At 41.5% G+C, this 20,896-nt stretch overlaps 1 protein-coding gene across 2 annotated transcripts in view; it reads left to right on the forward strand.

The window, feature by feature from the left end:
- Positions 1 to 20,896, forward strand: part of CNTNAP2 (contactin associated protein 2) — a 1,051,893-nt gene that overhangs the window by 602,213 nt on the left and 428,784 nt on the right. The window lies entirely within an intron of this gene.

The following is a 20,896-nucleotide window of genomic DNA, read 5'->3' on the forward strand; positions in this document are numbered from 1 at the left end:
TCAAAGAATTCCTTTCTGATCTCCAACTTCAATTTCCCCTGGCAGAGCTTGAGCCCATCGTGCCCTCTTGTCCTATTGCTGAGTGCCTGGGAGAAGAGACCAACCCCCACCTGGCCAGAACTTCCCTTCAGGCAGTTCCAGACAGTGCTGAGGTCACCTCTGAGCCTCCTCTTCTCCAGGCTAAACACCCCCAGCTCCCTCAGCCTCTCCCCACAGCACTTGTGCTCCAGTCCCTTCTCCAGCCTCGTGGCTCTTCTCTGGCCCCGCTCCAGCCCCTCAATCTCTTGCCTCAACTGAGGGGCCCAGAACTGAACACAACACTCAAGGTGTGGCCTCCCCAAGGCAGAGTCCAGGGGAAGGGTCACTGCCCTGGGCCTGCTGACCACGCTAGTTTGGATCTAGGCCAGGATCCCATTGGCCTTCTTGGCCACCTGGGCACACTGTTGGCTCCTGTTGAGCTTCCTGTCCCTCAGTCCCCCCAGGTCCCTCTGCCTGGCTGCTCTCCAGCCACTCTGTGCCCAGCCTGGAGCGCTGCAGGGGGTTGTTGTGGCCAAAGGGCAGGACCTGCACTTGGCCTTATTGAACTTCATCCCATTGGAATGAGCCCACATCTCCAGTCTCTCCAGATCCCTCTGCAGAGCCCTCCTGCCTTCCAGCAGGTCGACACTCCCTCCCAACTTGGTGTCATCAGCAAATTTGCTGCTGATGGACTCAATCCCCTCATCTAAATCATCACTAAAGATGTCGAGGTAATTCTTCTCAGTGTCCATGTTTTCAAAGTCTTGCATCTGCCACACTGCTGGAGATGTCTGTCAGCTTTAGGTACCAGATGCAAAATATTCTTCTGTTAAAAAAATATTCTTTTAGTACTGCTGTGCTCTGCCTGGTGTCCCCCTCTGGTGACAGAATCATAAATAAGCAAATGCTTTGTATACATTTCTTGGTTTGAGAGAAAAACCAAAATGTTTATCAAAAAGCAGAGGAGAGGATTCCTCCACAATAATCACGTCACTCTTTATTAAATTTAAGAAAAAGAACTTTAATGAGAAAATGGATATAAGAAGGATAACTGTTCTTAGCTAATATATATATATATATGTAGATATAGATGCAACTGTAAACAGACCAGAGCAAACAACTCTCCCAACACCAAAAGTAAAAACCAAAGAGAACAACCCCCAAACTGTGGGTTCCTCCTGGAGCAGTTCTATTTATGGACAGTGTCAGTGTCACACCTGGGCTGGCTACGAGGAGAATTCTCAGTCTTTTCCCAGTGAGGCAGAGCTAAAGGATGAACTCACATGGACTCTCTTTCTTTCTCTCTCCTTGTCCTCTGTTCCAAATGAAGAAGGAAAACTGGGAATGGAGGAAATGGTGATAATTCCCAGGAATCTCCTTGCAGTTCAAATCGATTCCCAGGAAGAGGGAAAAAAGGTCTGCAGTGTCCTGAAGCAGCTGTGTCTGTCCTCTCTTCTCTCTCTCTCTGAAGCTCAGGGTGCCCAGAGATGGAGGGGGAAAAGCAAAGAGCAGAGCCAGAAAAAGAGCTCTCACCACCAAGCAGTGGCTCCTTTTCTGCAGCTGCCCAAAGAAAAAAAACCCAAAAGTCAAAGCAACACACAGGGAACAAAGAAAGAAAAACCTCTCCCCACCCCCAGGTGCTGGGGTTCTGTTTTCTCACCCCACTCATCCATGAACCTTGAATCTAAAAGGCATCAGCCATTTTTTGTCCTCAGTCCTGGCACTCCAAGCCCAAACTTTTGTGTTGGTAAGGTGAGAAAAACTCTTTGAGGGGGCTCCTCTCAACACCACCTTCCTGTGCTTTAACCTTTAACAATATTCTCCTATCATTTCCCACTTTGGTTGGAAATTTCCCAGTTTGGGAAAGCCAGAGGATGCAGGTTGGGCAGAGACTCTTTGGTGTGTACTCAGCACTTCTCTCCTCTTAAAACTCTTTTTCACTGCGTATTTTGAAGGCAAAATAAAATCCTTGGATTCTCAGCTCGAAATGAAGTCCAAGTGAATAGAAAACATATGCAAATGTGCACTTCTTAATGAAAGAAAGCGATGAGCAAACTATCCTAAAGTGTATTTAGTAATTGTTTTTCTCAAGGTGCAAAGGTATGTGTTACATTTTATTTTGGAGAAACCACGCTTTACTCCTTTGTATTTTAAATACAAAATTAGGGTATGAAAGTATAATTAAATCACATGAGGTTGTTTCCTGATAGAAATTGAATTGCTTTTGGATATGTAAGTACTTGTAGTTGCCTCCAAAATCATTTGAGTCACAGTTAATGTGGTTGTGCAGATCACTGTCCACAGGAATGCAAAATAACAACCTGAGAAAATTATCTCCTGTTGATGATGACGTGCATTCCCAAATAGATTTCTCTCTCTGAATAGCACCCTTTGGAGGAAATTATGACTTTTTTTTTATTATCTTCTCCCTTCCCCCCCCCCCACCTCTCCTCAGTCAAAGAGCCAGAATTACATCAGCATGCATTTCAAACAATCTGTTTATAGCAGATCAAAGCCTGGCTAAATTCTGTGTCATAAAGCATTCAGATGTCACCACACGAGCACTGAGGAGTAGCTGGTTATTTTGAATTATTTTTAATATGTGATATGGCAACAAACACTTAGTGAATAGTTCTAAAATCAACAAGCAGGCAAGTCTGGAGTGCTATAAACTACCAACGAAATAGCCAATCTTTTGGTATTTAGGGTAGTTTTATTTTATAAGTAATGAAAGCTACAGAGTAACCAGCACTGGGAGTCTCTGCTCTGTCAGTGACACCCATTCCAGCTCACAGGCTCCTTTTTATACAGTCAAAGCAGGTTTATTTTTAACCAGTTCCAATAAATTATTTTCTTCTTTCTCCGCTTTGAGATCCTTTCATCTGAGTCTTCCTGTTGCTTCTCGGTGGTCATGGGGCTGGTTCTTCTTTGGTGTGATTCTTAACTTCAAATTTAACTAGAGACAAGCTTGTTACTTAAGCCTTATCTGTTGTTTCAGGTGTTTCTTTCTTATCCTGACTGTGTTTACTTCTCCATTGTATTTAGGTATCCTCGGGTTATCTTTGGTCTGCACTCTATTTATTTTACTTAGTTATTAACTTTAGTTCTTTTCTTTTTCTACTTTTTATACATTATTTGATGAGCTCATGACATTCTGTGCTAAATCTTTACCACATCCAGCTACACAGAATGTCTCGTTATGTTCTTGACACCAATTAAATCTATATTTATCACATACAGCAAAGTATGTGAATGCCTGGACCTGCCTGGCCCTGGTTTCCTTGTGGCTTGCTGGTTACTGTGCTGTGGTTGCCAGCTCCTGTTCACAGGTTCACCTACCCCATGTGCTGCCCACCGGTGTATGAAGACTCGCTGTCAAGAATCACTGCATGAGTCCATTTTTTCAATTGCCTGTTTAATCCCTCTGTGCTGCAGAGTTTAGTCTGTTTGCTGTTAGCCCGAGTGTCACACCGTGTGCCTTTGGGTAGGAGGACTCAGTTAAATCTCTGTGTGTGGGATCTGGGTTTCTTGGCAAGGATTTGAAAATGAATGGCTAAAGGGAGCCAAGTCATTTAAGTCATGAAGTTCTTGACATTTCTGGGTAAATGCCCTGTCAGAGGCATTTTAAAAATCTATGTAAGCTTGAACATAAGCAGAGATAAGGGGGTCTTGTTCTTTCCTGCTTTCCTTGGCAAAGACACTCACCTCCTTTCTTTTCACTTCTCACTCTCCTTTTTCCTGGAAACTCTCTTTTTTCTTACTAGAACTGGTCTTTATCCTGTCCTTTATGTGAATTCTGAAATTCTAGATGAAGAATAAAACTTCTTTTATCGGTCTGACAGGTGGAAACATCAAGGTGGCTTGTGCTTGTTTTGGTTTTAGAGAAGATTAATATTCCTGAATTTCCTGGCCAGCTCTCATGCAGCAGGAGAGTTTTTTGGGAATGTAACAGTTTGTTTGGAATGCCTGGGGTTTCACTTATTAGCTTTGTAGAACATTCCTATAAGCAGCATGAGGACATTTAGGGTTCAAGGACAAACTGTCCACAGTAATTTGGATAGAAATGTGAGTCAGCATCCCTAAACCTGTAAATGTTATTGAATCTCTTAAACTGCCACCTCTGCAGAGCCTTAACTGGACAAGCTGCCATCCCAGCAATCGTGTTTTCTGTAAGTCACTGAGTAACCAAACTGGGAGCACTGGAACTGTCAGGGACTACCTACACAAGAGCAAGAATTCCAGTGAAGTGTCCCTGCCATTTGAGGAACAAGGATACATGTTGAGAGAAAGACATGTGCCTCATTTAAATTTATTTCAAAAGCTGTAATTCTATAAAAGGCTCATTCAGTGGGAATTCTAGGTTTGGTTTTGGTTTTTTTTTTTAAACTTTAAAGTTGTGGACTTTTCACTGCTGTTTTTGTTTAAATTCAATAGTCAGTATATCTTCAGTTTTTTTGTTTCTCTTTGCACTAACAGAAAATAGAAACAAACTGAAGTATCTTCAAAGAAGTTGTTTAACATCCTAATAATGTGCAGAAATGCAATTGGAAAGCCTGTTGTGTGTAAAATTAAAAATAAAAGAATAATATTTAATTTGCACTGATTAAAAAAAAAGAATTGTATAGCTGAGTGAATAACAGTCTCTAATCCCTATGCAATCAGTTTGGCTTCAATTAATGTGTAAAATAAAAATAAAGAAGGAAATGGAAGGAAACCAAGTGCTCAATTAGGGTAATATAGTTATGTGCACACATTACAATAGAACAGTAGTTCAAGTTCAGCCTTTTTCTAATACAGTGTAGAGCAAAATGTCTGTCTGGAGGTCATGTGAAATCATCCTTTCCTGGGTGATTTCCTTAAAGTTCTTCTGAAGGCTCCTGTAAATTGTTCTGATCTTTACTTAAAGGCAAACCTGTGATTTGCAGAAAATATTTAGGATATGTCACTTAAAGTACGGAGTGTTCTGCAGCCAAATTGGCTTTAGAATTGTGTCCAACTTTTTTGTGTAACTTTGTCCCATGAATCATCTTTAATTAATTAGAAAGTAAAATTTGTAGGTCAAATCCTCTCAGGTGGAGATTTTTCAATTACAATTTTTTTAACACAAACTCAGGTTATTTAGCTTTTATACACAAGTAAATTTAAGAGAAGTGCTTGAGGGTTTTCTGTCCCTTTTCAGCAGTGCTTAAGGGCAATCAGGTCACTACTCAGGGCTACTAAATGAGCAAAGTGCCTTTAAAATGCTGCAAGAGGATCCTTTGGATATTTTTAATTCAGATAAAAAACCATTATGAGAGAGAGAGAGAGAGAGAGAGACACCATCATGATACATAATGGTGTGAGTATTGAATTATTTGCTCCAGCACCCTGTGAGGTTGCCCAGCCTGTCATGACTTGGTCCCTCAGTGATGTCATCTGTCTGGGAGGGACTGGAGGGACACTGGGAGGGCACTGGAAGCACTGGGAGGGACTGAAAGGGCAATGGTAGGGCACCGGGAGCACTGGGAGGGACTGAGAGGCACTGGGAAGGCACTGGGAGGGACTGGAGGAGCAATGGGAGTGCAGTGGGGGGCACTGGGAGGGACTGGAGGGACAATTGGAGGGCACTGGGAGGGACTGGAGGGGCAATGGATGGGTGTTGGGAGGGACTGGAAGAGCAATGAGAGTGCAGTGGGGGGCACTGGGGGGACTGGAGGGGCACTGGGAGGGCACTGGGAGCACCAGGAGGGACTGGAGGGGCAATGGGAGGGCACTGGGAGCACTGGGACGGACTGGAGAGGCAATGAAGGGGCACTGGGAGGGACTGAGGGGCAACGGAAGGGCACTGGGAGCACTGGGGGGGACTGAAGGGGCAATGGGAGGGCACTGGGAGCACTGGAAAGGAACTGGAGAGGCAATGAAAGGGCACTGGGAGCACTGGGAGGGACTGAGGGGCAACGGGAGGACACTGGGGCTGTTGGGCTCCTCTAGGTGATGGAGTTCCCACTGACTTCATCACTGTCAATGACATCACTGGAGCTGTGTCAGGGCAGGGACAGCCCCCAGGGAATGGGCTGGAGCTGTGTCAGGGCAGGGACATCCCCCAGGGAATGGGCTGGGGCTGTGTCAGGGCAGGGACAGCCCCCAGGGAATGGGCTGGAGCTGTGTCAGGACAGGGACAGCCCCCAGGGAATGGGCTGGAGCTGTGTCAGGGCAGGGACAGCCCCCAGGGAATGGGCTGGGGCTGTGTCAGGGCAGGGACAGCCCCCAGGGAATGGGCTGGGGCTGCATCAGGGCAGGGACAGACCCCAGGGAATGGTTGGAGCTGTGTCAGGGCAGGGACAGCCCCCAGGGAATGGCCTGGAGCTGTGTCAGGGCAGGGACAGCCCCCAGGGAATGACCTGGAGCTGTGTCAGGGCAGGGACGGCCCCCAGGGAATGGCTGGAGCTGTGTCAGGGCAGGGTCAGGTTGGATCTCAGGAAAAGGCTCTTCCCCCAGAGGGTGGTGGGCACTGACCAGGCTCCCCAGGGCAGTGGGCACAGCCCCAAGGCTGGCAGAGCTCCAGGAGGGTTTGGATGATGCTCTGGGACACAGGGGGTGACTCTGGGGATGGTTCTGTGCAGGGACAGCAGTTGGACCCACTGATCCTGGTGGGTCTCTTCCAACTCATCATATTCTGTGATTTCATGTGTTCTGATTCACAAGCACATTCTCACTGTGACTTTGTCAAGATAACTAAGGACATAAGATAATTGAATAATCCTCCTTGCTCTCCTGGGATGCACTTCTTGAAGACTCTGTATCTATCCAATGTAGCATTCCATTTTTATGAGGTGTCCCACCACAGTTCTGTGATCCCAAAGAGACTGCAGCCCTGCAATTACATATTCACCTCAAATTTCTCATGTTTATTCTCCATCTCACCTGCATTGGTGTGCAGGAAATTCAGATGGACACCAGTCACGCTGATTTTCCAGAAAAAAAAAAAGAGCTTTTGTCATATCAGCCTGAATAGCTCACGAACTGTGTGTCTGTGAACTGAAAGGGCATTGATTATGGTTTTTGAAATGATGATTATCATTACAGTTACTGATGGTAAGATTCTGAAAGTTTGATTGGATTCATTGAACTCCTTTAAATCTGGTTCAAATCTAACCCAGTAAAGGGCTTCATGCAAGATTTCTCAGAGTTCCAAAAATGTTCTTCTGTCCAATTCTAACCAATACCAGAGGGTTTATATGTGTTATAAGTGAGGCATAGGAAAATAAAGCAAGAGTTTGGTTGCCCACCCCTGCAATGTCCAATGGGGTGAGGGGTGGGGGAGACAGGGTAGCTCGTGGGTTGCCCTCCCAGAGGTGGAAGGTTTTCTCCCCAGTTTTGCTTTATACTCAATCTCTTTTTATACCTTTTTTTTTCCCCCTCTAGGTGGTTTGTGTGATTAAAGTCAGTACTTTGGGGGTGACAGACAGATGCCTGAGGGGTGGCTCCTTGGGGCTCTGCAGGGCGCCACAGGGTGCAGGAAGAAAGGCCATGTCATTTCAATAACACTCCATTCTTCAGTAACACCATCAATCCTCTCAGCATCCCTCCAGGGGGGCTGAGGTGTTTCCCTCAAGACCTTTATCACAGCCATCACCCCACAGTGAACCCTGAGTGGTCTGACTGTCTGCACTCTTCTTAGTGTTCCAAAATCCAACCACACTGCATTTCCACAAAGGCATTTTTGATACTAAACTCCTGTCAACCTGTTTCTTAGGTCCTTTAATTAAAACCTTTACTTAATAGAGGACTTCAAGCTTTGGCTTCTGTGTAAATATTTTTTGTTAGATAATTTAAAGACTTCACTAAAACTTCATATTCCCAGTATCATCTCTAGATTTCGCATTTCATTTACTTGAATATGAAATAATTCTATGAAATGAGTGGCTTGGTTCAGTTGTTGCAAGAACAATTCCCTCCTCTGTTTCTAAAAGAAAGGAACGTTCCCCTGCAGATTTGCAATTTTTAAAGTAATAGAACTTGTGAAGAAAACATTTATAGATTCAGTTAAGCAGTATTCAGAAAAAGCCCCTGTTGTGTTCAAGAATAATGACAGGGAAGCATATGGTTGTAAAAGATAAGGTGGTGGCAGAAGTGGGCAGCTGGAGCCATGGGTGCAGCCTCTTGTTTAAACCAAATGCTGTTAGTTTCTTGTTAGTGCTCTTGGCATTCCATTGCTCCTCATGCTGTCCAGGTCTGAATAGCCAGGAGTAATGATTCCTTTGGAACTTTGTCCTTCTTTGGAACTTTGTCTAAATGCATTTAAAAGGCTTGGCTACATTTCATAGAATCACAGAATCATAGAATCAGTTGGGTTGGAAAAGACCTCCCAGATCATCAAGCCCAGCCCTTGATCAAACTCCAGTCCCTTTACCAGATCATGGCACTCAGTGCCAGGGCCAAGCTCAGTTGAAAAACCTCCAGGGATGGGGAATCCACCCCCTCTCTGGGCAGCCCATTCCAATGCCTGAGCACTCTCTGCAAAGAATTTTTTCCTGTTCTCCAACTTCAATTTCCCCTGGCAGAGCTTGAGCCCATCGTGCCCCCCTTGTCCTATTGCTGAGTGCCTGGGAGAAGAGACCAACCCCCACCTGGCCAGAACTTCCCTTCAGGGCTATAACTTCCTTCCAAGGTCACAGAAAGCACTGTGAGCTGTAAGTTTAGGGGTTTGGAGTGGCACAGTTCTACCAAGCTCCTTCAACTAGTCTGGAAATGTTTTCTCCTCTCAGACTCCCCCAGCAGACCCTACAGGACAGAACAGCCTTGCAAAATCAAAGGCTTGGGAGGGACTTTGAGGGTAACTGTTAAACCTGAATGCTTCTTACAGTTCTGAGTTGGTCACTGTGAATTGTGGACTGTTTATCTTTTACCTGTTCTCACTTCATAGAATCTTTTATAAGCCATTATAACAACACAAAATATCAGCCAGTCAATATTTGAGATGTGCAGCCTGGAAAGAGAATTCCCTTTAAGTGCCTCCCAACATGTGATTCACCATCAGCACTTTATCTACCAACTGTGCTGGCACTGAGAATACAAACCACAATAATTTTGGTCCCACTGAAAAAGTACAAGTCATTTTGCTTTGCTCACTGGAAGCAAATTTGAACACATTATGATATAAAATACAATATGCATACCTTGTATAAAACAAGTAGCTTTAAAAAGCAATGATCCTGTAGTTAAATGGAAAGTGATATATGAAATTTTCCCAATAGTCTTATAATTGAACTATGTGTTCATTCTCATCTGGCCATGAAATAAGTTGCTATGAATGTGAAATAAAATCTAAATGTTTCTGTGTTCTTAGAAAATTCTTCCCTTTCCTCCTCCTTGCTCTGTACTGAAATGCAGACAGAGAAATTCCCAAGAGATTGTTTGCCCCTTTATTCTCCACCACATGAGAATGTCTTTCCTGTAGGTCAAAAAGCAGCATTTCATATAATACTGTAACTCCCTTATATATATATATCTATATAGATATAGATATAGATATAGATATAGATATAGATATAGATATAGATATAGATATAGATAGATGGATGGATAGATAGATAGATAGATAGATAGATAGATAGATAGATAGATAGATAGATAGATAGATAGATAGATAGATAGATAGATAGATAACTCCCAATATAGAACTGTGAGTCTTCAGGCTCTTGGCTTTTCTTGGTTCTCAATCCTCTTGACTTACAGAGAAACTTTTACATTTATAGCTTCGAACAGCTCAAAACATAAAAGGAAAAACCCCCAGACTTGTAGCACTAATTTAAACATTAGCCTTATTTTTTCAACAATTCCAGTGTCAATTCAGTAATTAGCATTTTCCTGCTCTAAAAAACCCGAACTGGCAGAGATCCCATTTATCCCCATGTCTGTCTGTCTGTCTGTCTACATTTTACTGAAGGTTATTTGTTTGCTTCTGTTGTAACCTTAAGAGAAATTAAAGAAATCTGATTATTTGCTGTTTTAAAGGTCTGAGTCTCTGATCTCCAGTGCAGAAAAGGAACCAAACCTTGAAAGAACCTCTTGATTTTTGTCTTGATCTTATAGATTAATTAGACACCCAGGACACTTTGAATGCAACTTTGAAAGAGATTAAAAGCAGATCATTGGTGTTTGGGGGTACTTTTTAAAATATCTCAATGCTTGCATAACAGAAAAGTTTAATTAATTCCCTACTAAATTGAGTAATTTTATTAATATTGGGTTTTATTTACATATAGTTTTCTTTTTTCCTTGCCATACTTAACCTGAACTTTAAATGGAAAATAGTGCTGAAATGTAACATTGGAATTTTGTCCATCACCTGTTTTGTCTACTGAAAAATTGTCTGATAAAAAAAAAAATCTAACAATATTCTAAACATAAAACTCAAACCAACATTATTTTACAGAACTTCTTTTGAACTGTACATTGAAAACTGGATAAATAATTTCTTCTGGGCTATTTTTATAGTAAAGAAAACAGAGAGTATCTTCTTTTACCATCAAAGGGAATAAATTAATCCTGGTAAGATAAGAAACTTTCATGTCTTGTGCTGCATCTCTGGCCTGGAGATACCTGGGAGACCCAGGAGAACTCAGATTTCACTCTGGAATTTCAGATGCCATGGAACAAGGTGGGAGTGTGGCTGAGCATCAGGCAGGAGGGGTGTGTGAAAGCAGGAGGAACCCAGGGAGCAACTCCTGGGTGGGACATTCTCAGAACCCAAGTGAGGAAACCCTGCCAGGACCAGCCAGCCTTTACCAGAGCCTTCCAAAAGCTGCTAAATAGGAAAAGTAAACTGTCATGACACCTGATCTGCACCAACACAGTTCTCAACTGAGCCTTTTAGGGACTTTCAGGGGCTTCAACCCCCATCCTTAAATAAATCATTTGATTGTCTTTCATTTTATGAGATTTTACTCTTTTTTTTTGTATTTTATTTCTCGGTCCTCTTCATCATGGCTTACAGTAGTTGTGGAGAGAAGGGAAGAGGAGCAGAGAAGGAAAAAGAGCAAAGATTCAACTCTGTTTACATCAACAATATTTAAACTGTTCTTGCACAAGTTTCAGGAGGGTCTGTATTCAGATTTATTTTTTCACACAGTTGCACACAGTCTTAAAACCCACACACACCCTGCAAACTATCCAACATCACACAGCTATAGCTCATTATTAAATAATACATATTTCCTAAAAATTGCTAGATCTAAACAGTCTTATTGCAACTTATTTTAACTTTATAAAAGAGTGTTAATGTTACTCTGAAGACTTTCTGCAGCTTCATTTCTTGCTGCTGCACCAGCTCAAGGTCTCTGGACAAATTCCATTCTTATCTTGGAAGCTCCACCTGCAAATTTGTCTTTAGTTTGCCAGCCTGAAAATGTCTGAATTCCCAACAATAAGAATTAACTGACGACTTAACCCTCTTATCAACGCATATGCTGGAAATACAGAAGCTGGGAAAAGTGTCACCACTTTTTAAAGGAAAAGAGGAAGGGTCTGAGAATAAATCTGATTTCTGGAGGCAAATTAATATAAAAGATCCGATCAGGTAGAGAAATAACTTATGGATGGAAAGAAAGAATCTATGTGGTTCTTGCAGAGGTGCTCACTGTGGATTGTAGTAGGCAGTAAGAATATAGAGAAGCTGCAGGCCAGGTGATATACTTGAATTTCAATAAAAAAAACAAAAAAACAAAAGGGAAGTGAAGTGAAGGGAAGGGAAGGGAAGGGAAGGGAAGGGAAGGGAAGGGAAGGGAAGGGAAGGGAAGGGAAGGGAAGGGAAGGGAAGGGAAGGGAAGGGAAGGGAAGGGAAGGGAAGGGAAGGGAAGGGAAGGGAAGGGAAGGGAAGGGAAGGGAAGGGAAGGGAAGGGAAGGGAAGGGAAGGGAAGGGAAGGGAAGGGAAGGTTTGGGAAGGGAAGGGAAGGTTTGGGAAGGTTTGGGAAGGTTTGGGAAGGTTTGGGAAGGTTTGGGAAGGTTTGGGAAGGTTTGGGAAGGGAAGGGAAGGGAAGGGAAGGGAAGGGAAGGGAAGGGAAGGGAAGGGAAGGGAAGGGAAGGGAAGGGAAGGGAAGGGAAGGGAAGGGAAGGGAAGGGAAGGGAAGGTTTGGGAAGGGAAGGGAAGGGAAGGGAAGGGAAGGGAAGGGAAGGGAAGGGAAGGGAAGGGAAGGGAAGGGAAGGGAAGGGAAGGGAAGGGAAGGGAAAAAAAGAAGAAAAAAAGAAAAAAATCACTGGAACTAATAAACTAAATTACTTATCACAGTTTCTCCAAGAAACTGAGCTGCCAAAGAATGAAAATAGGAGTTAGTACCATTGTATAAATCAGTGGTGTCCCCTCAGCTTTGTGAGTGTTGTGTCCATTTGGATATGATCTGCTCATCTCCCAAAGATACAGTAGAAGCAGTAGAAGTAGAAGTAGAAGTAGAAAAGTAGAAGTAGAAGTAGAAGTAGAATAGATAAGTAGAAGTAGAATAGAAAAGTAGAAGTAGATGTAGAAAAGTAGAAGTAGAAGTAGAAGTAGAATAGATAAGTAGAAGTAGAATAGAAAAGTAGAAGTAGATGTAGAAAAGTAGAAGCAGAAGTAGAAGTAGAAGTAGAAGAAGAAGTAGAAGTAGGAAGTATAAAAGGGCCATGAAAAGGGTGGCAAAAAGCTGATAAAAACGTATGTATGAGAAGAGATTAAGAACAGAAAAGCCTCTTGGATTGGGAGGGATGAGATCTGGTTTTGCAGCCATGAATGGCATGGAAATTGGGCCCAGGAAATGACTATTGAGTGTTTCTCACAAACAGTAGTAGTGTGTTTAAAAATGAATAAAAATATGTTCAAATGCAAATCCCTACTCAGAGGAGATCAGTAAATCCAAGTAAAGTGTGCAAGGTGGTCTAAAATATCCCTTTATTTCACAGCACAGGAATTCAGGGAGTGGATGCATCACTTTGTCCTTGCTGTGTTCATGTTTTTTTTCCTGAGAATCTCCTGCTGGTCCCCTTAGAGACCATGTGGTTATTTTTCCATTTGTTCAGGAATATGAAAGTTGGAATAAAGGGATTGGTGTTAGAGACAAGAGAAAGAAAAAGAAAAAACAGATGGGAAAAGTATCAGTGAACCATAAAAAAGGTGTTTGAAAGAGCAGCAAGGAAAGGTATAGATGGGCAGAAGGCAAGTTTGAGTGAAAACCTGGGAGAAGAGAATTTGCAAAGAGGGGAAAAAGATTAAACATACAAAAAGGAGAGCAGAGACTTCAAAGAACAGTGAATAAATACATGATAATGGAAATGGGAGAAAATCCTGTATATCTTAATAATGGAAATTCAGAGCAGTGGGGAAGAGGTTTTATTCCTTTTTCATTTTTATTGCATGCAGAGGCTTTGCAGGTCACCTGGACATTACTTTGAATCTTCCTGCTTCTAGATTTGCCATGAGTTTTGGGACAGAGCAGCTTAACTGCAAACAAAAATGACATGGATCTCTTTGCACAGGGTAAATCCTTACCCATTATCTGTAATAACACCGTGCATCTTAAATATGAGGAGCAACCTTGGTCTGAAATTCTTATTCACTTTAATTCTTCCATTATTGCTGTTCACATTTCCAAAGTGCAGGAGGGAATAGTCCTCATTAGCATATAAAGTTCTTCACACTTCAGTGTAAACTGCCATCAGAAGTCAACAAAAGAAGCTTTTTAACTTCAGGAAGGAAGAAACAAGTTCTGAGACGGTAAATTGAGGTTCCTCTACTAAATTTAATGGGGGCCAATTAGCAGGTGCGATGTCAGTGTATTTTCCTTTTCACACATTGCCTTGATCCAGTGCTCTTTGTGCAAATGTGTAAACATGATTAATCATTAGCAATTAGCAAAATTCAACAGGCCCAGACCCAACACCCACACAGTGCAGAGTGGCCACTCAGCAGACACCCCCAGTGTGCCTGGGAAGAGTGTGCTGGGAAATAAATTGAAATAAAACAACCCAGAGAAAGCAGGACTGGGAATAATGTTAGAATTTTTATCAGAGTCATTTTGAAAGTAACTCTTTGTTCTGTTTTTCCTCTACTGGATCTAATAATTAGACAATATTTCCAATGGTATTATCAAATAGACAGTGTTAAAATTCCATTCTGGTGTCAAGCCACAAGTCTGCATATTTTAGGACATTTTCAGTGCAATTCCTCAGCAGCCTCCAGAGAGAAGGAACTCAATGAAAAGAGCAATGTAGAAATGTGGCTACAGATGGGTGGGACATGAGAGCTTGTTGATTTTCTTTATCTGAGTCATTTTGAAATTAACTCTTTGTGCTGTTCTGCCTCTACTGGATCTAATTAGACAACATATCCAATGGTATTATCAAATAGACAGTGTTAAAATTCCATTCTGGTGTCAAGCCACAAGTCTTCCTGTTTTAGGACATTTTCAGTGCAATTCCTCAGCAGCCTCCAGAGAGAAGGAACTCAATGAAAAGAGCAATGTAGAAATGTGGCTACAGATGGGTGGGACATGAGAGCTTGTTGATTTTCTTTATCAGAGTCATTTTGAAAGTAACTCTTTGTTCTGTTTTTCCTCTACTGGATCTACTCATTAGACAGTATTTCCAATGGTATTATCAAATAGACAGTGTTAAAATTCCATTCTGGTGTCAAGCCACAAGTCTGCATGTTTTAGGACATTTTCAGTGCAATTCCTCAGCAGCCTCCAGAGAGAAGGAACTCAATGAAAAGAGCAATGTAGAAATGTGGCTACAGATGGGTGGGACATGAGAGCTTGTTGATTTTCTTTATCTGAGTCATTTGGAAATTAACTCTTTGTGCTGTTTTTCCTCTACTGGATCTGATCATTAGACAATATTTCCAATGGTATTATCAAATATACAGTGTTAAAATTCCATTCTGGTGTCAAGCCACAAGTCTGCATGTTTTAGGACATTTTCAGTGCAATTCCTCAGCAGCCTCCAGAGAGAAGGAACTCAATGAAAAGAGCAATGTAGAAATGTGGCTACAGATGGGTGGGACATGAGAGCTTGTTGATTTTCTTTATCAGAGTCATTTGGAAATTAACTCTTTGTGCTGTTTTTCCTCTACTGGATCTGATCATTAGACAATATTTCCAATGGTATTATCAAATATACAGTGTTAAAATTCCATTCTGGTGTCAAGCCACAAGTCTGCATGTTTTAGGACATTTTCAGTGCAATTCCTCAGCAGCCTCCAGAGAGAAGGAACTCAATGAAAAGAGCAATGTAGAAATGTGGCTACAGATGGGTGGGACATGAGAGCTTGTTGATTTTCTTTACACACACTGGAGTTAATGGGCAGAAATACACAATTTCCTGCAGGAAAAGATCACAAAGCCAGTGTCAAATTCCCAGGGTTAGGGAAAAAAAATCATAGTTATTTGGAAATAGAAGCAATCAAACTGAATTATGGAAATTTATTTAAAATGAGACTTTTTGCATATTTTTCCTTGTTTTTTTTTTAATTCTGTCAAAGAAGAAATTTGAAATAGCTCTTAATTTTTGCAATCTGGCATCCTCAGCTAAAAATATTAGTCCCATTTTCCCAAGTTTTTTAAGTTGCCTAGAGGCAGCTTCAAATCTACAGTGCTAAAATTCACCTTTAAAATCTTCCTCATGCTTTGCTACTTGTGTTAAAAAAAACCCACATAAATTATGTTATCTGTGCACAAAAACTGAAATCTGAACCTTTGTGGTCTCGATACTGAGCTTTTGAATGGAAAGAAAATATTTAAACCATTAAATGGGATGTTCATTATTAAATATTCTCTGCACTTTCAGGTAGTGGATCTCTAAACCATTAAAAGGGATATTAATTATTAAATATTCTCTGCACTTTCAGGTAGTGGATCTCTAAACCATTAAAAGGTATTTTCATTATTAAATATTCTCTGCACTTTCAGGTAGTGGATCTCTAAACCATTAAAAGGGATATTAATTATTAAATATTCTCTGCACTTTCAGGTAGTTTATCTCAGATACAGCTTAGAAACAGAGGGTTGAAGGGTTGGTGTCTCCTGTTTCCCTCCATCCATAAGGCAGATATTTAAGGCAACAGATTGTGGAGAAGTTTCTCTACTTCCACCCATCTTTCAGCAGAACATCCCCCAGCACTCCAAGCTGGACTTTTAACCACAGGGGATATTAAAAAAAAAAAAAAAAAAAGGAAAAAAAAAAGATGGACAGACAGGAATCCACTTTTTTCAATTCTCCTTACCAATATCAAAAATTTACACCCCAAAGATCTCATATCACACTCTTGATTTAGAACTCAAAGATTACACCAGGATTCCATTCATTTAGCAAACTCCATTTTAAAACTATAAATCCCTTTCCCCCGTTATCTGACCTGCCAAGTCCAGAGTTTTCTCTGCTGGAATAATTATTCTCTTTCTCTAATTTACTTAAGTTACTGAAGATGGAGGATGTGAGGTAGGGGGGACAAAAATAGGTGTAAATGCACATTAGGTGCACATCTGTTGTACTGAACTTCCAAAAGTGGCCCTTGTGGGGAAAAAAAGGAATATGAATAATATTTTGAGTGACAGCATTGAAATCTATATTGAGTAATTTGATTGAATATGTTGAGGGTAAATATTGCTTATGGCTTTGTTGGCTTGCAAATATTTGTGAAGGCAGGAGAGGTAGAAAAATATGGAAGGAATGTTTGTGAAGGGAGTAGAGTTAGAAAATCACACAGGGAATATCTCTGCTCGTTTTTCCTCTGAGGGATAATGCTTGAATTCTATAAATACAATTCAGATTTCAGTGTGGTTTGGAAAGACAATATTGTAGTAAATTTGTTGATTTTTTTTTAAGGTTTTGGCATAGCTACCTGTCAGAACACATGGTTAAAACTACATTTATAAACTGGGTAGTTTAGAGTTTTCAAATCATCATATTGTTTTTCTTCTCTTGAATAGCTGCTGTGCAATTCTTATAAAGCACTTTCTGCTGCCTGTCAAAAATCTGCCTTTTACTCTCCAGCCACTTGTTTCGTGCGTGTTAGAAAATTTTCTTTTGCAAATGAAGTGCCAGAACTGAATGGTGTCTCTGTCCCTCAGGAGAATGTGAGTGTCCTAGTTGAGCAGGAGGGACCAGCTAACCCTGTGTGGGGGTGATCAAAGCTGTGTATTCTACCCCCTCTATTCATTCCCCAAGGACAATGGGCCATTAGCAGCAGCTGCCCAGGGAGCCATTATCACCTTCACACCCAGCCTGAGGGGGGCGGAGCTGCTAATGGGCCATCAACAGTTCAACACCCCCTGGCTCCCAGAGTTAATCACCCATTGTGTGAGTCCCCGCCCAGGGGGAGGGACTGAGTGCTCCCTGAGGGTACATAAGTGGTGGGTAAGAAGACCTCGGGACCTTCTCGTCGGATCCAGAGCAGCAGCAGGACCTTGACAGCAGGAGATCACCGCTCTCGCCCAGACCACAGCCCTCGCCTGCACCAACAGGTTTTTCTTTTCCTTTTGCTCTGGACTTGGGGGAACCACAGGGGTCTCAGCACAAGGGCAAACAAAACCCCCTTGGGTTTGTGCCCCAGGACACTGGGTTATACTGCTGGGGTTTCGTGAGTTGAAAGCAATTTCCCTTGTGTATCAGTGTTGTTATTGTAATATTATTATTAAATTTTAGCTCTGACTTATAATCTCTCTCGTGGTGAGTTCATTTTCCCTTGCTGGTTCACCTTCAAACCAGCACAGTGAGTTAAAAATGTAAAATATAGTGAAATAACAGGTCCTGCTTATTAGTCATCAGTGTTAGCTGTGATAGGTGTGGTGAGGAAACGAGCAGGCTCTACCTCTCTATCACTCCATTTATTATTTATTGTTCTGGGGTTTCCCTGTAATGCCTTATTTGATCCACTTCAATGTCTGTCAGAATTATATAAGCAGCTGCTCTTTATCATTGCCAATCAGATCAATTTGGTGCAATCCAGTTGACATCACTCTTAAAAATGCATCCTGACAAAGCTCAATCCTCTTTGCCAAAGACTGGCCCTGCTAGAATTCTGTACCTATTTTCTGCATTTCCTGATTATGAACACCCACCTTTACATTACTGTAAAATGGAGATGTGGGAGATCCATTGCAATGACTGAATTCACTTTTATATCTCTGTGTGTGTGTGTCCTGAGTGCAAGATTTCAGTTTTGATGGAGCTCTGAGTGCCCTCTGTTTTACTTTTCTTTTCCCTCTTTTTCTCCTCATTTTTAGATGCTACCATAACCTGATAGGAATATTTAATCTTTTTGTCTGAGCAGACAAGAATATTTTATTTTAGCCTTTCAAATTCTGGACAAACATTTGTCCAATCTACAGAAGAACTTCAGAGACAACCATAAAGGGGGAGATCTCATATATTTTCTATATATTTATATATATATATTTTTTTTTTTTAAATTTTTTTTTTTTATATATTTTTATGAAGTTGTGTAGCTGGAAGAGACATCAATCTCACCTGCCACACATCTACAAAGAAAATCAGTAAACCCAACCTTATTCAAAAATCATATTTGTTCATTTTATGGTAATTTAGTGACTGTTGGTACTTGTCTGTGTCTCTCTTGTCTAGTTTGGCCAAAGCTGCAGGAGCCATTTTCAAAGAGACTGTTATCCTGCCTGCTTTGCAACCAGGGTTTTCCTGTCACACATTTTTATCAGAGAATATTTATAGGTAGTTTCTGTACAGAATCACAGAATCAGAATCACAGACATTGAGTTGGAAGGGACCCACAAGGATCATCGAGTCCAACTCTTGAGTCAATGGCCCACACAGGGGACTGAACCCATGGCCTTGGAGTTATTACAACCAAGTTTGAACCAACTGAGCTCATCTCACTGGATATAGAAGTCTTTTTAGATTATCAGAAAATACTTCTTTTCCATTTCAGTATTATTTGAACTAGAGTGTGAAGTTTAGCTATTTAAACAACTAGGTATTTAGGCCATGGAGTATCTATTAAGACTGAACTAATTTCTCATGAATGAAAATGGTGCTTGTGTTCTGCTAAATGAGTTCAATTTGCTCCCAGTAGCAATATAGGATATGATTTTTTATTTTTTTTAACTGCGGTTCAGTGAGGTTTTTGGTCTGAGAACAGAGATTTTATGTTCATATTTCCTTCTGGCTGGGTACAGTGTTCCAGACAATCCCTCTGGGGACAACGTGGTCACAGGTTTTGCAGGAGAGGACTTTGGAAATGAGAGAGAGACCATAGTTGTAATTACCTCAAGGTAAAACATCACAAACCAAACCAATAAAAGAGTATCTTTAGCATGGAAAAATAAAAGGAAAGGGCAAAGATGTCATAGAGACCTCAGTGCCCACTGCAGTTCATTTCAAACTCCTGAACTGGTACCATCATTACAGCCTGAAAGCCTCTGTCCCAAACCTCCTGTTTGCCAACACTAACTGGAAGGCCCAAATAGGTTGTAATACTTTGAATTCTGTGGCAGACATTTGGAAATGTGCCTCAAAATAGTTCTGCTTAACGAGCCCACTGCTGTTCACAGGGAGGTCCACACAGTCTGAGAGAAGCACTGGCTCAACCAAAGAAAAGAATTATATGTATCATATGAATTACTTGTATTATATGTATTATTATATGTATTATATGAATTATATCCATCATATGAATTATATGCATTGTGTGAATATCTGGTGAAAAGAATTATAACGTAGTCTTATATTTCCCTTGTTTCTGTCAGTAATTTTCCTGTTCCCATTAAAGACACTCTGCCTGGCTCCTGTCTCTGCTTTTTCAGGGCCTTCACAACTGCATTCCTGTACTTTTCCCTAGCCAGTTAATATCCTGCAAAGCAGTATTTGTGCCACTTGTGTGATGGCTTGAGAAGAGTCTGTTCACAGGTGGTTGGTCAGCTGTTATCTGAGTATCTTTGGGGGGTTTTATCTGCCTGTTTCCTTCCTCAGTGACCAACTTACAAACAATACCATATAATTACTTGCTCAGATAATTCCCACAATCCCACAAAATTCTGAGTTGTTTTAGAGGGAGGGTGGCAGTTGGTGTGATGAGGTTATTATGCACTAATTAGGCATGTGAGAGATCCCTAGGACTTTTCCTTCCCCAGCAGGTGTGTATGAGTGGGAGGGGGTTATATCTCTTTCTCAGACCAGTTCATATCTCACTGCAACAGTGTCACAACTTTACTCCAGAGGTGATATGACCTCAAGGCAAAGCTTTCCCCAAATTCCTGAAATGCCTGTCAGAGCAAACTTTAGCATTGTCACTGCTTAATTGTTACAGCATCTCTGATTAATTCTGTGCCCCCACTAGTGAGCTCTGAAGGAAGTGCTTACTGAAGGGAGTCAGTGGAATTCTGGAGCTACCAGCAATAATTGACAGGATGGGCAACTTGGCTCAGAAAACTTTAAAAACCATCACTGATTCTATGAATGCTCTGGTAAAGCCTTTCAGCTAAAATGTGACTTGATTATATTTGGGGAAAGACCTATTTTTAACTTGGGTTTTTTTAAGTATTAGGTGCCAAACTAGGCATCACCTATCCTCAAGGCATGGTTGTTGTTTCTGTTTTCTACTTACTTCCCTCTCTTGTAGCCAATTCAGCTCTTTGTGTGGCATGTGATAAACCCAGGAGCAGAATTTAAGATTTTGTTCAGCCCCTTTTCCCTACTGCTGTTCCAACAGTGTTGTTTTGATAATCTGTTCCACTCCTGCCTCCACAAATGCTGTTGAAGAAGGCAGGAAGGTGTTGGAGGGTGCCAAGTTGGACAGCAAAGGGGGAGAAGGAATGGGAGCTGCATAATCTGTCTTAGCTACCAAAACAAATGTGTGTGATTTTTCTACCCTTGACAGACAAATGGTGCTTGGCTGGTCTCC

The sequence above is a fragment of the Pithys albifrons genome, chromosome 7, assembly GCF_047495875.1.
Source record: "Pithys albifrons albifrons isolate INPA30051 chromosome 7, PitAlb_v1, whole genome shotgun sequence".
Lineage (NCBI taxonomy): Eukaryota > Metazoa > Chordata > Aves > Passeriformes > Thamnophilidae > Pithys > Pithys albifrons.